This window comes from Cydia amplana, chromosome 3 (genome assembly GCF_948474715.1).
Source record: "Cydia amplana chromosome 3, ilCydAmpl1.1, whole genome shotgun sequence".
Lineage (NCBI taxonomy): Eukaryota > Metazoa > Arthropoda > Insecta > Lepidoptera > Tortricidae > Cydia > Cydia amplana.
The window spans coordinates 17,517,514-17,532,201 of NC_086071.1; positions in this window are offsets into that span (position 1 = coordinate 17,517,514).

Genomic DNA, 14,688 nt, shown 5'->3' on the forward strand with positions numbered 1-14,688 from the left:
CAACTGCAGCAAGTATGCGCAATCTGTATCGGCATGGTGCTTCAGGGGCCGATAGCGCCAGCGTAGCGCCCCCATCCCCAGTCCTACCTGCCGGTCCCCCGTCCAGCCCTCAGCCGGCCGCTAGGCGCAGGGGCAGGCGAGTGCCAGTGGGCCTGCAATGCACCCTGTGCCCGTACTTCACCAAGAGCCGCCACATCGACCGGCACTTCGCTCATCGGCACAATAGGGCGGGTAGGCTGAATGCACGGGAAAGCAGACTCTTTTTGTCTGTTTACGGATATCACCAGATCGACGCCCCCGCAGCAACGTGCCCCCCGGCCAAGGTTCCCGAAAAGCGCTTCTTGGCTCTCCTGGACAACGTCGATTTCCGCTATTTGGGGCTTTCGCTACCTCTTCCATCCCTGCCTGTTTAGTAATAAGACAGATCGTTTGTTGATTTTTAACGCTTCCGTCACAGTTCATGCTTACCTAGTTGTTAAGATGCTTCCTTTTGTTAATTTGTATATTGGATTTTGTTATGTTTAACGTTATTTGGGCTTTCACTACTGCCTGCGTCCATGCCTACTTAGTTTTTAAGGTAGATCGTTATTTAATTTTATAATGCTTTCGTCTCAGTCCGTGCTTACTTAATCGTTATGATACTCCCTCTGTAAATGTTTACATTGTACGTTGTTATGTTTACCGCTATTTAAGCTTTAGTTACTGCTTCCAGCCGCGCTTTTTAATTTTCTAGGATTGGTCGCTTGTTGATTAAGTGGCGCTTTCGTCACCTTCCATACTTACTTAATTAATAAGAAACTTCCTTTGTTAATTTATACACTGGATTTGTTATACTTAAGAAGTTTATTAAAATGTTTGTTTGCTATCTTTCTGATTTTTATTAATCTTGTTTTTGGGTTCCCGCAATCATATATGTCTACTTGGTGCCTAGTTGTTTTTAGAGGTATTCCCCCGCCAGTGGAGCAATTACAACTGCGCCATTTTGGGAGCATGTTTCTTTTCTCTTCTCATTTTGCTCCACTGACGGTGCGTTTGCTCCACTAGCGGAGCGCTTTAGTGCTGCTCCTTTTTTGGAGCGTATTTGGTTTCATGACACGACAGGACCTGTGACTTTCCGATTCGCTATCCGCATGGTGGGCGGATTTCTTAGTCGCCCCCTCCGCCCATGGCCGCCTTTTCCGTACCGGTAGCTGGTCGTTGGAGAGCGGCCTGTGCGCTTTCCCCTGGCCCACCACCTGCAGGGATGCCGCCATGTGCCAAGTGGGCCCCCTATTCCGCCCTACCTTACGGTCAGCTCAGATTGCCGTGGCACCATTGTATCTCGCCGGTCTTGGTTTTTATTAATCTTGTTTTGGGTTCCCGTAATCATATATGTTCACTTCGTGCTTACTTGTTTTAGAGGTATTTTCCTGCCAGTGGAGCAATTACGACTGCGCCATTTTGGGAGCATGTTTCTTTCCTCTTCTCATTTTGCTCCACTGGCGGAGCGTTTGCTCCACTGGCGGAGCGTTTTAGTGTTGCTCCTTTTTTGGAGCATATTTGGTTTCATGACACGACAGGACCTGTGACTTGCTGGTTCGGTATCCGTATGGTGGGCAGAACTCTTTGTCGCCCACTCCGCCCATGGCCGCCTTTTTCCGTGACGGTAGCTGGTCATTGGAGAGCGACCTGTGCGCTTTCCCCTGGCCCACCACCGGCGGGGATGCTGCCATGTGCCAAGCCATCGGATCCGGATTGCAAACCCTAGGTATATACAGGTTTAGAGGGTTTGGGTGGACTAGGGATACCCTGCCGGCTAACTAAGCGAGGACACACGGCCAGGCAAGGCTACGGGGGACAGGGAAGGAAGAGTCCTCCGGCAATCTACGCGGGAACACGCGCGGCCTATACATGACTCGGTCCTAAAGGGGCCCACTGATTAACAGTCCGCCGGACGATATCGGCCAGTCAGTTAGAACAAAAAGTTGACAGTTCCGAACAACTGACAGTGGGCCCCTTAAGGGAAACCTGGGGCGAACGCGAGGACGCCACACAGGGCTGAGCTAGGCACGCTCTTCCGAGTCCGGACGGCCGCTGGCGAGGTTGCGGAAGAGTAGGTACTTCGGCGTTCCTGGGACTTCGCCGTATAGCAGCGAGGCGGCAACAGAGGGGTTTTAGTGGGTAAACCTGTGGGGTCTAGCCCACAACAGGGAGTCCCACATAACCATCCCGGCCCGTCTCCGCGCCGGGTGGTATGCGTAAAGCATTTACCCTCTTAAAAAAAGGCATGCTCTTACCGCTAGGCCACCAGTGCTTATTACCACTAAGTTACTTTATTCTCATAATTCTCATTAGTCGGATCAGAGTTCAGAGTTAATAAATGAGTTAAGCAATAAATAAATAGTGGCAGGCCCCTGACTTGCAGTTGCTGTGTCAGCGTTCCGCGGAAGCGCGACGCGCACGCCGTGGGGCCCACTCCAGCGCAGCCCGTCCCGTCGGCACCTTGTATGTGAGTCCATTTTTGCATACCGTAAAATTATCTAAATATTATACCTTTAAACGAGCAATTATTGTATATTTATTTATATGTATATATATTTTGAGGATCTCGGAAACGGCTCTAAAGATTTCGATGGAATTTGGTTTTCGGGGGCGAAAAGTCGATCTAGCTAGGTCTTATCTTTGGGAAAACGCGGATTTTTGAGTTTTTTATGTTTTCCGAGCAAAGCTCGGTCTCCCAGATATATTATTATAAATGCGAAAGTATTTAACTCTGTCTGTCTGTCACCAGGCTGTATCTTATGAACCGTGATAGCTAGGCAATTGAAATTTTCACAGATGATGTATTTTCTATTCCTGCTATAACAACAAATATTAGTATTTGTTGTTACAAACAAAATTAAATAAATATTTTAGTGGGGCTCCCATACAATAAACGTGATTTTATAACTGTTTTTTTTTGCGTACGGAACCCTTCATGCGCGAGTCCGACTCGCACTTGGCCGATTTTTACTTTATTACATATCGAAAAACCACAATACATAATTATAATGTTCTTTTGTGTTTTTAAAGGATGAAGAATGGCAGGCGCTTGACTTGCACTGTGCTGTGTCAGCGATCCACAGAAAAGCGGCGCACGCGCCGCGGGGCCCGCTCCTGCGCAGTCCGTGACGTCGGCACTATGTGAGTCCATTCTTACTTTTTACCTACCGAAAAACCACCCAACTTTAATCTAATAGTACAGTCGCCATCAGATATATTGGAGCGGCCAAGGTGTTCACAATATCTGAACACGGGCTCTAACGCCCTGACAATAGAGGCGTGTTCAGATATTTGTGAGCGTCTTAGCCGCTCCGATATATCTGATGGCGACTGTACAGTCAGCATCAAAACTAACGAATCAAACTGTGCATATGTATCTAATAACTTGACGAAAATACGTATTATGTCTCTATAAGTATGTAGAACATATATAGACTTTAACAGATTATTTTGAACGCGAACTATAGATATATATATATATATATATATATATATATATATATATATATATATATATATATATATATATATTATATCTTTATTTATAACTAGTAATTTAGTAGTGATTTTGAACTATACTCGTAGTTGGCTGGTTTTACGGTAGAAGATTAATGTGACGTTTTCAACTAGCAGGTACCACATTGTCGGTTGTCGATAAGGTTGATTTCAAATTGAAGCCTTATGGAAATAGCGTCTTACTGACAGTGACAACGACAACCGACAATAAGTACCCTTTTAGTTGAAAATGGCACATTTGTGCATTGTTTTTAATGTCTATTGCGAAATTTGCGAATACCGAATATTAGGTGCGGTCAAGGAATTACATTTTTGTGCCTCATCGTAGCTTGTTACGGCCTCAAAAACGTTTATAGTTAATTCATACTACATATAAAACTTTTTTATTTTAGTTATCCAAAGCTAATTTTTACTCTGCACCTTCCAGGCGGGATACATTTTCCAGTACCTATTTTAAACTCAAGTGATATACAATTTTTATACCCCTACATGCTACATGTAGATTGCAGTGCTTGCTTAGACATTTGTTTGCAGCTTGTCTTATCTTTGTAGCTTACATGGATAGAGTGTATAGTACCTACCCGAGTCGTTTACTTTTGTATATACTAGCGACCCGCCCCGGCTTCGCACGGGTTACACAAAACCTTAACAAATTATACACCTAAACCGTCCTCAATAATCGCTATGTTGATAGGTGAAAACCGCATTAAAATCCGTTCAGTAGGGATTGAGTTTATCGCGAACATACATACACACAGACAGACGCGGCGGGGGACTTTGTTTAATAAAGTGTAGTGATTGTCCACAGAAGTGACCTTTTTCTATAATGTGTTTGACCCAAGCGTTTTTGATATTGCGTTACAGTTACCATAATAATACGTTGCACGGCGAATGTATACTAGCTCTCATTACAATCTAGACATACCTAGTGTTCTCGGAAATGTGCTATCAGCTCTACAAAGGTGCTAAAACAATAACAAAACGTGTTAAGGGCAAGCTCGATTCTCCATACAAATTACAAACGTATAGTTCTCATTTTAAAACTAGTAGCTAGTTTGCTCAGAAACTTTGTACTTACAATAGGATTAAGGTATATTTATGTTTGTAATTAGTTCATGTAGCTTCAGATACCATAGTTAAAAAAATGCACTGAATTTAAATTTTCCATACAAAACTTGTTTTGCTCTGTTTCGTTTGTTTTATAAACTGGAGCTATATAAACTAATTACATACCTAGATATACCTCATGTCATTGTATGTGCAAAGTTTCATTACAATCCAACTCGTAGTTTTAAAATGAGAACGAAACTCCGTTTGTATGGGAAGGTGAAATTCGGCCGAGCTTGCCGGGGCCCTCTTAATTCCCTGCTGTAAAGACTGTCAGTGACTGGCACACACTTGCACGTGAATTCATAAAATATGTGTAGAACTATTTTTACTCAATTTTATGTAGTTCTACTGCGTATAGGTATATATATAGGGTAAATCGTCTATTCGGTACTAATAGTATTCGAGGTGTAAACTAGAAGTCATTTTGAAAAAATTGTATTGGCCTTGCGATTGTATATTACCTATATATGTGTTTTAATATGTAAATTACATTAGGTAAATCGTGTTTGGGTCTGGTCTTAAAAATATTATTTTGCTCCCTTATGACACAATCTACTTGTTTCCTTACCTTTGACCTGTCAAGTCAAGAGTCTGTAATTCCGCCAAGTCAAGAAATCCTGGAGAAGACATGAAGAACATCAGATGACAGAAGATCAGAGCGTAGAAGCGGTAGAAGAAAGAAGAAGTTCAGGGTTGAAATGGCCATTACCTCACAGTCACGTGGTCTTGTTGGTACAACGTGTGATGTGACGTAGTGGAAGTGTCGACCTGGAACCGTCGACTTCTAGAAGAAAGAAGAACGGAACCGTTGTGACGCGAAGATTTTATTATACACTTGTTTTTGTTTTTATTTTCTTTATTGGAGCAAAAACATCTGTTTTTGCTCCGGTAAACACCTACAATGGAATTTATGTATACTCCCTTTTGCTCGTTATTTTAGGTAAGGTCAATGTGGATAATTCCGTCATAGGGGCTATTCCGTCTACTAGCTTCTCGAACAACGAACAAAATTGATAATTTCATCGACAAAGCAGCGATTGCTTTTAGTTTCAGCAATCAAAAGCAGATGGTTTTTTTCCTACGATTGAAAATCAAAGAAACATACGCTCGTGGACGGAATATTCCCTATGACGGAATTAGCCACATTGACCTTACATTAATTACACGATACTTACTAACAGCATCCGTTCAAGGTCTATTAAGACGGACGGGTAACTACGGAGTACGGAACCCTAAACTAAGCATAGCCGGTTTTTAGAATCTAGAATTGTTGTATACCTAAATATGTAGGTCACACAGTTCTAATATTCTAGAGTCATGTTTACCATGTGTACATTAAGTACGTGCTTGCATTCGGGTTTAGTATTACGCTTACCTCGGTACCAGGAAAATGGGTGACACTCGACCCGCCATGTCAGTTCTGTGTCAATATGTTGGTGCTGCATTAACGCGGTGTCAAGTAGACAATAGCAGACCGCGTTTTTAGAATTACCGTAATTTGTGCCTACAGTGCACAGTGTGGCTGCCACCAGATTGGCACTGACATAAACGCTATCGAGAAGGTAACTTAGGTACTTTCTATTCATCTCGCTCGTACTCGCATATTAGTGCGAGCGAGATGTATAGAAAACAAATTACGTAGACGTTAGCGTATATGTCTGTTCTGACACTGTCAGTGACTCATGGTACGGGTACAGATATGTAGTGCATAATTATTTTTCATCGTATTTTTCCGGAAACGTACGTACGTGTCTTGCTATTTCAGTCAGTCTCGATAGAGTCTGTTCGGAAAGAGAAGAGTCGTGGAATGTATTGGGTCCCATACATTCCACGACTCTTCTCTTTCCGAACAGACTGTATAAAAGTACTAAGGTAAGGTTGACTGAAGTAGCATGATTTTCAATATCTGGGTGACCGAGCTTCGCTCGGAAAACATATAATAACTCCGAAATGCGCGTTTTCCCAGAGATAAGACCTAGCTATATAGATCGATTTTTCGCCTCCGAAAACCCCCATATAGCAAATTTCATCGAAATCGTTAGAGCCGTTTCCGAGATCCCCGAAATATATATATATATATATATATATATATATATATAAATAAATAAACAAGAATTGCTCGTTTAAAGGTATTATAATTAATATATATATATATATATAAATAAATAAATATGCAAGAATTGCTCGTTTAAAGGTATTAGATATAGATAGATATAGTCCTAGTTTACAATCGTACTAATTACCTACGCGTTAAATGTGGTCGTAATATACAGGGTGTTGCCTGTAACACGAGCAAATAATTAAACCATATATTATACTCCTCAAACTAACTTTTGTTAAACAACTTTTAAAAATTATGAATCCTTTAGACTTGCTCTTTTTCACACAAAATAAATATTGTCTTCAATGTACGCTGACATCAGTGTATTTGACGTCACTTGTCATGCTTTAAACATAACACAATTTGCAATACAATGCGTCTTAGAATAAACTTTAAAGTGTAATAAAAATCAAAACATGAGTTATTTTCAAAAGTTGCTGAACAAATGTTGGTCAGTTTGAGGAGTATAGCCTACTGTTTCATTTATTGCTCCTGTTACAGGAAACAGTCTGTAGACCTTTTGTTGTTTTTGTTTGCGTGCGTAATTAGTACGATTGTGAACTGGGGTGAAAATATGAAAACTATATCACAACCTAATTAAGTGTTACAACATGATGGTAGTGATGGTCTCCTTTAATTCGGCATATACAGGGTGCTTCCTGTAACAGGAGCAATAAATTAAACTAAAGGCTGTACTCCTCAAACAGACCAACATTTGTTCAGCAACTTTTAAAAATTATGAATCCTTTAGACTTCCTCTTTTTCATACAAAATAAATATTGCCTTCAATGTACGCTGACATTAGTGAGTTTGACGTTGCTTGTCACGCTTTAAACATAACAAAATTTACAATACATTGCGTCTTAGAATAAACTTTAAAGTGTAATAAAAATCAAAACATGAGTTATTTTCAAAAGTTGCTGAACAAATGTTGGTCAGTTTGAGGAGTACAGCCTACAGTTTAATTTATTGCTCCTGTTACAGGAAGCACCCTGTATGTACAAACGTACCAAAATATAATAATTTCATAATTTAAGTTTTTAGAGTTTTGGAGCTTTTGCTCCATTTTTAATTAGAGTAATTTTTAAACTTCTAAATTCTGCACATTTTTCAGTAGGTATTGATACTTAATTAATAGTATACTGTGTCGCTTTCAGTACTGATAAATGATGGCCAATGATTTAGTTCTTTATTAAGAGTCACACGAATCTACCGCAAAAAAGCCGCTCCCATGCAATCGAAGTTATGCTCTAATTTTAAAACGACATGCTTAAAATATATGAATACATGACATTAATATTTAAACAACATAATATATCTACATATGTTTTCGTATTTATATAGAAATTGTAACAAAGAAATTGTAAAATCTAGTAAGCTCAATGTGGCTTAATTCCGTCATAGAGGCTATTCCGTCCATTAGCGTTTTTCTCGAACAACGAACAAAATTGATAAATTCATCGACAAAGCAGCGCTTTTAGTTTCAGCAAGTTTCAGCAATCAAAAACAAATGGTTTTTTTCCTACTATTGAAAATCTAAGAAATATAGGTACGCTCGACGGAATAATCCGTATCCCTATGACGGAATTAGCCACATTGACCTTAGAGCTACTAGTTCTATTTTTTATAATATTTTTATAACAAGTTTTAGCAACGAAAACAAGTTCAGACAATTGTTATGAACAAACAAGACATATGTTACGTAAATTGGGGGGGGGGTTGATGGTACCTAGCATGACGTGGGAGGAAACGGGGCCATTCGAAGCATGATTTTTGGATGATTTTAGGGGGGGGGGGTCAAAAATAGATGACGTAATTTATGAACAGCCCCTAAGGGGCGATAGAGGCTGAAGCTAGCCAGACACCTCAAAGATAATAAGATTGATTTGTATATTGACAAGGGCAGATTCCAACTAAAACCTTGAAAGGTTAAAATTGTATCTAAAAAAAGCGGCCAAGTGCGAGTCGGACTCGCCCATGAAGGGTTCCGTATTTAGGGGATTTATGACGTATTAAAAAAAAACTACTTACTAGATCTCGTTCAAACCAATTTTCGATGGAAGTTTGCATGGTAATGTACATCATATATTTTTTTTAGTTTTATCATTCTCTTATTTGCAAGTTACAGGGGGGAGGGGGGGGGGACACACATTTTACCACTTTGGAAGTGTCTCTCGCGCAAGACTTTTTTTGAAGACCTATCCATAGATACCCCACACGTACGGGTTTGATGAAAAAAAAAATAAGTTTCAGTTCTAAGTATGGGGAAGCCCCAAAACTTATTGTTTTTTTTTGTGTGAAAATTTTAATGCAGTTCATAGAATACATCTACTTACCAAGTTTCAACAGTATAGTTCTTATAGTTTCGGAAAAAAGTGGCTGTGACATACGGACGGACAGACAGACAGACCTTGACGAATCCATAAGGGTTCTGTTTTTTGCCATTTGGCTACGGAACCCTAAAAATACGGAAAATCTAAAAATATGTCTAATTTACTTTTATGCTCATTTGCCTTGACATACCTTCTTACCATAACGGTATATGTATATAATCACTACACCTTATAAAACTTAGTCCCTCGCCGCGTCTGTCTGTTTGTATGTATGTTCGCGATAAACTCAAAAACTACTGATCGGATTTTCATGCAGTTTTCACATAAGTATATCAACAGACTGATTTTTAAGGAAGGTTTAGTTTAGGTGTATAATTTGTTACGGTTTTGTGTAACCCGTGCGAAGCCGGGGCGGGTCGCTAGTTTTAGTATAAAATAGCCAGTGATATTGCCGAGGGATCTGACCAGCAAATACACAGAAATATATTTTCAGAGTAATTAAGGTAAAATGTAAAAATCCGCACGATGGTCATTTCTTCCGTCGCAACTTTCGTCGCACCGCACCATATTTCTTGTCCCCTTCTAATTTCCTAGCTTTACGGCTCTTCAGGAAGACAGGAAAAAATAGAATAGGTACTCAAAAATGTGAACTCAAAAATAAATATACTGGACGTAACTTTACAAACACTAAATTGCAATAATTATTTGTGGTATATTATCTAGTATATTGAAACCTTTCTAAAATAACTAATTATAATCCATTCCAAGTAACAGTTTAGCAACGTTATTATTGGTGTAAATTGCGTTTTAAAGTAAAGTAAATTTTATTTGTAGAACACAGGTGATACAGGTCTTAAGTAAAAATAGGTGTTTACAGAGCTCTGTGTTTTGCCTATTGGCGTACAAATGTTATAAAACTTAAGAACTATGGTTACTCTATGGTATATATTAATAAATTCTTACAATTAAATTAGCATGTTATCAGAAACAAAACAACTAACATTTAAGGTATTATTTATATGTACATCATATTAAAGATATAACATATCAAATTTAACATTCAATTTTTTATATTAAGTACAAATTATATTCATTACATATGAAGACTGGACAAGTTTTAATTGGGTGCTCTAAGTATCGGCAAGAAAATCATTTACTGAGTAGTAGCATTTATTTATTAAATATGATTTTAATTGTATTTTAAATTGATCAGTTGGCAGGGACTTTATATTATTTGGGATACTATTAAAAATTTTTGGGGCCATACCCAATATATCCAATATATGTTTTGACGTACACAAGTTAATTACAATTAAGTTGTAGCAGTAACGTAATTAGAATTAGGAATAGATGTAGTCACAATAGTAGTAGAATGCTGCCGCGGTTGCTAGGTAGCGGCCCCATTCTACTCGAGGCTCGACGTAGTGATGTGACGGTCAGGTGACTCGTTCGACTCGAGATTTGAAAGTCGTGGCTTAAGGTACGGTTCGGATTCCGACTGCACTTGCGTTACTGCTGAAGTATCGCATTGCTGCTGTAAATGTCAAAAATCTGTGCAGTAACATCGCTTTAGACATTTGTGGCAGCAATGTAGTCGTGATGTTATACTACATGCTGTATTGCAGCCCATTGCATTGCTGGAGGAAACGTTAAAAAGGTATTTTTCGGATGTGTCAGCAGCATCACTGCAACATTACTGCCGATTGCATTAAGTACTGCCGCAAATCTCTTAAATTCTAAATTAATTATAGTAGGTATATCAAAATAATTCTTACGACCTAGTTTCTTTATTACACATAGAAATAAAAACACGAGAAACACAGTTATAGAGTAAATTAAATACAACAAAGGCGAACTTATCCCTTTAATATTAATGTACTTATATAAAAAGCAATACTCAATGACATGTAAGTTATTACTCGTACCTATCCACTAATTTTATCCCGCCTATCACTTACAATTTATAGAATTATGACCAGAGATCGGCGGGGGTGAGCTATTTTCCTTATAATATGACGTAAGACTTGTCAAATTATAAGGTAAATAGCTCACCCCCGCCGATCTCTGATTATGATACAGTCATCACTCGACTCGACCCGACACTCGACACTCGATACTCGAGAATTCGCTCGAATGTATTGTTTCCCGTCCCTAGATCGTCTTTGTTTCAGCACCAGTTATGGTAATGGCCATTGCTAACAGGATAACTCGGTTAATAAGCGCAGGAGTCGATTCTAACAAGCCCTACCATACCATGGCCCTACATAGGTACTAACACACACATTTATGTCATAGGTACCTTTAACCAGGGATGTTGCGGATGCCGATTTTTTGACATCCGCGGATGCGGATATTTAAAGGCTCACGTCCGCGGATGCGGATGCGGATGTCAAGATAGGTACATAAAAAACGTCAAATATTACATTTTAGTAATTTTTATTTCAAAAAACCGGCCAAGTGCGAGTCAGACTCGCGTTCCAAGGGTTCCGTACATGAAGTCCCACTAACGCTTGACTGCTCATTTCTAATAGGTTTTTTTGGCTAATGACTATACTTCGTTTTTTTTAGCATTAGAAATAAGGTAAACAATCTTGATGTGTCTTTTAATTGAAAAACACATTTTAAAAATAAGTTACGGTAAATATGTAACAATTATGAATCTAATACGCTATTTTATAGTCTTCTGCTTTCATAAGTAATAGTTATTGATTAAAAAAAATGTTTTTCAATTAAAAGACATGTCAAAATCGCTTACCTTCTTTCAAGTTTTTTTTAATGCTAAAAAAAAAACGAACTATAGCACTTACGCCGATGCTAAGACGTTCCTGTACCGACCTGTTCCACATCCGCATCCGCATTAAACTCCGCATCGATTTTATGCGGATGCGGATGCAGATGCGGATATTGAAAATAATGCGGAAATAGGCTACATGACTAATTTTTTTTATGGTATCAATCGATCGGGTTTGTTTTTAGGATCAAATGTCTATATGGGACCCATTGCATTAAAGTAACACAAAAGTCACAAATTGTAGTCAAAGTCCGACAGTCGCACTTCACTCGCGAAACGCCCTACTTATACAAAACGGCCAGAGGCCGTGACGTCATCGCCCATCTTGTAGTATGGACAAAACAAGAAAATTGCGTTTTTGTCGGTGAAATATTGCGTTTATGTATATAGTTGCTATACAATATTTTTTTGGATGAAATGTAAGGAATCAAATGGTACCCTTACTTTTATCGTTTTTGGAAGTTAAAAAAAACTTAAATTTTGAAACTTTCAGGTCCTGTAATTTTGTAATTTTTCAATATTTTATTTTAATATCCACATTATTGTGATAAATTGCTCGTTTGCTATCTATTTTACTAGATTTTGTTATAAAATTCAACATGTGTCATCATCCCTATTCCGTGGTTGCGGATGCGGATGCGGATATTCGCAACATCGCTACTTTTAACACCTAGTAAGACCCAGGGCAATTTTGGCGCTTTTGAATTAGGAACTTTCTTTTATTTCTAGGTATCTGAGTTCAAAACTCGAATTTAATTTGTACTTGTTCAAGTAGGTAGTAGTAAGTAGGGGGGACTTACGAAGATAAAATTCCGGCCTTAGTAGTCAAAATGACAATCATTTATCGCTAAACGCCGATCAAAAATCTCACGACGACGACGACGACGACGGGTCTACGATATGGGGTTCTTCAAAAAAGGAGTGTACAGGTTTTTAAAAAAAGGTCGGCAACGCGCATGTAACACCTCTGGAGTTGCAGGCGTCCATAGGCTACGGTGACTGCTTACCATCAGGCGGCCCGTATGCTTGTTTGCCACCTATGTGGTATAAAAAAAAAAGTACAGTACCTATCAATATGACAATAGTAGTTTATGTGACAGTTACATAATGAAAGGCATAAAATACAAGAGCGAGTTTCATAAAAACATTACACGAGTGTTTTAACGCCTAATACATTCGATATCGGACCGGACATCGTGACGGTCTTATATGCGCTCTTGTAGGCGCTAGAGTGCGACCAAGATAAGTCTGCAGCGATTTTGATAGCCCATACTGTGCCAGTGTTATTTTAAACGTGAAACTTCTATGAAATTATGACATACGTAATTATAAATAACACATGCACAGTCTCAGCTGTTAAAATCGTCGCAGAGTTATCTTGGTCTAACTCTATAGGTACGCATCCTGTTGTGATAAAATGATTATACGTATGTACAGTCAAGTGCAAAAATATGGGTGCACTCATCATTCAAAAATATATCCTAGGCTCTTATGTCAGCGAATTAAGAACTATGGGACATTTTTACACTTGACTGTACCTAGACGAACAAAATCTTAGCTTTTCGGAGTGTAAAAGTAAACCAATTTCATTTACCCTCAATTTCATTACTCCCATGTTGAGGTTAAAAGTAAATATACCAACAATAGATCCCCGCGGCTCGCCGCCCGGGTCGAACATGGAAAGTTAATTTGCTAACGAGCTATATTTAGCTGCGTGCCTGAAACCAGTGCTGAATAGGGAATATTACGCGAAACTCTGCGTAGGGGGCGCCACTACCACAATCAGTCACAACCTACGGGTCTCCCCCAAACGAGAGAGTCGAAATTTTGTTTAACCTCTATCACTCTTGCATATTCGAGCGATAAAGAGGGAGCTGAGGCCGGGTTTTCGGGCTGAGTTTAGATTTTAGATTCCCGGCATCAGGCCCTTTGTAAACAAAGGTGATGTTTATTATTATTATTATTATTTATTGAACACAATGTAAGCTTACAGTTCCAGACCAAATCACTTACACGCTAGGAAAACAGATACATTGTCAAAATAGTAAATATACATGCTAATTAATCAAGGATTAACATAACAATTAAAAACATACAAAAATATAAAATCATGCGCATAAAAATGTCATACAAATTAAAATTATAATTTTACATACACTGTAAGAAAACAGAAATAGGGTAAAATAATAAAGATAAAGTAAATTAAATGTCAAAAACAGATTAAGTACAATCATGAATCTTACAAATGTTACCCTATACAATGTCATACAGTATGAAAATTTAAAAATTGTCTAGCAGTTTTGCACAAGTTTGCTAAACGATCGGCGAACATGTCAGCGTCAACGTGTTGAGTGAGCATAATATGGAGAAATGATAAAGCACGCGTGGTAGGTGCGTGCCTCGCGTAACATGTGCGAGCGGACGGCCGCAGCAACACACATACGACGCGGCGCGATCGCCCCGTCCACATTGACATAGATATCTAGGGACTGGCTTTACGGGCAATAATAATGAGGCATGACAGGGGCCAGTACAGCGGTGTGAAATCGCCACAACGCGATTGGTTGATGAGTTCGCATCACGCGCGCGATTGGTTGACGAATTCGCATTACGCGCGCTATTGGTCGCAACTAGTTGCGTTAGACTGCACGATTGGCTGGAATTCGTGAGTAGCACCGCTGAACTAGTACGATTTTTAGTGCCCCATTAGCCCGTCCCTAGATATTATACGTCAATGCCCGTCCACATCCCGCGGTATCCTCCAAGGAACCAACAACCCTATCTTCTCTAACACCTCTGGGCTATCAACTTGGTGG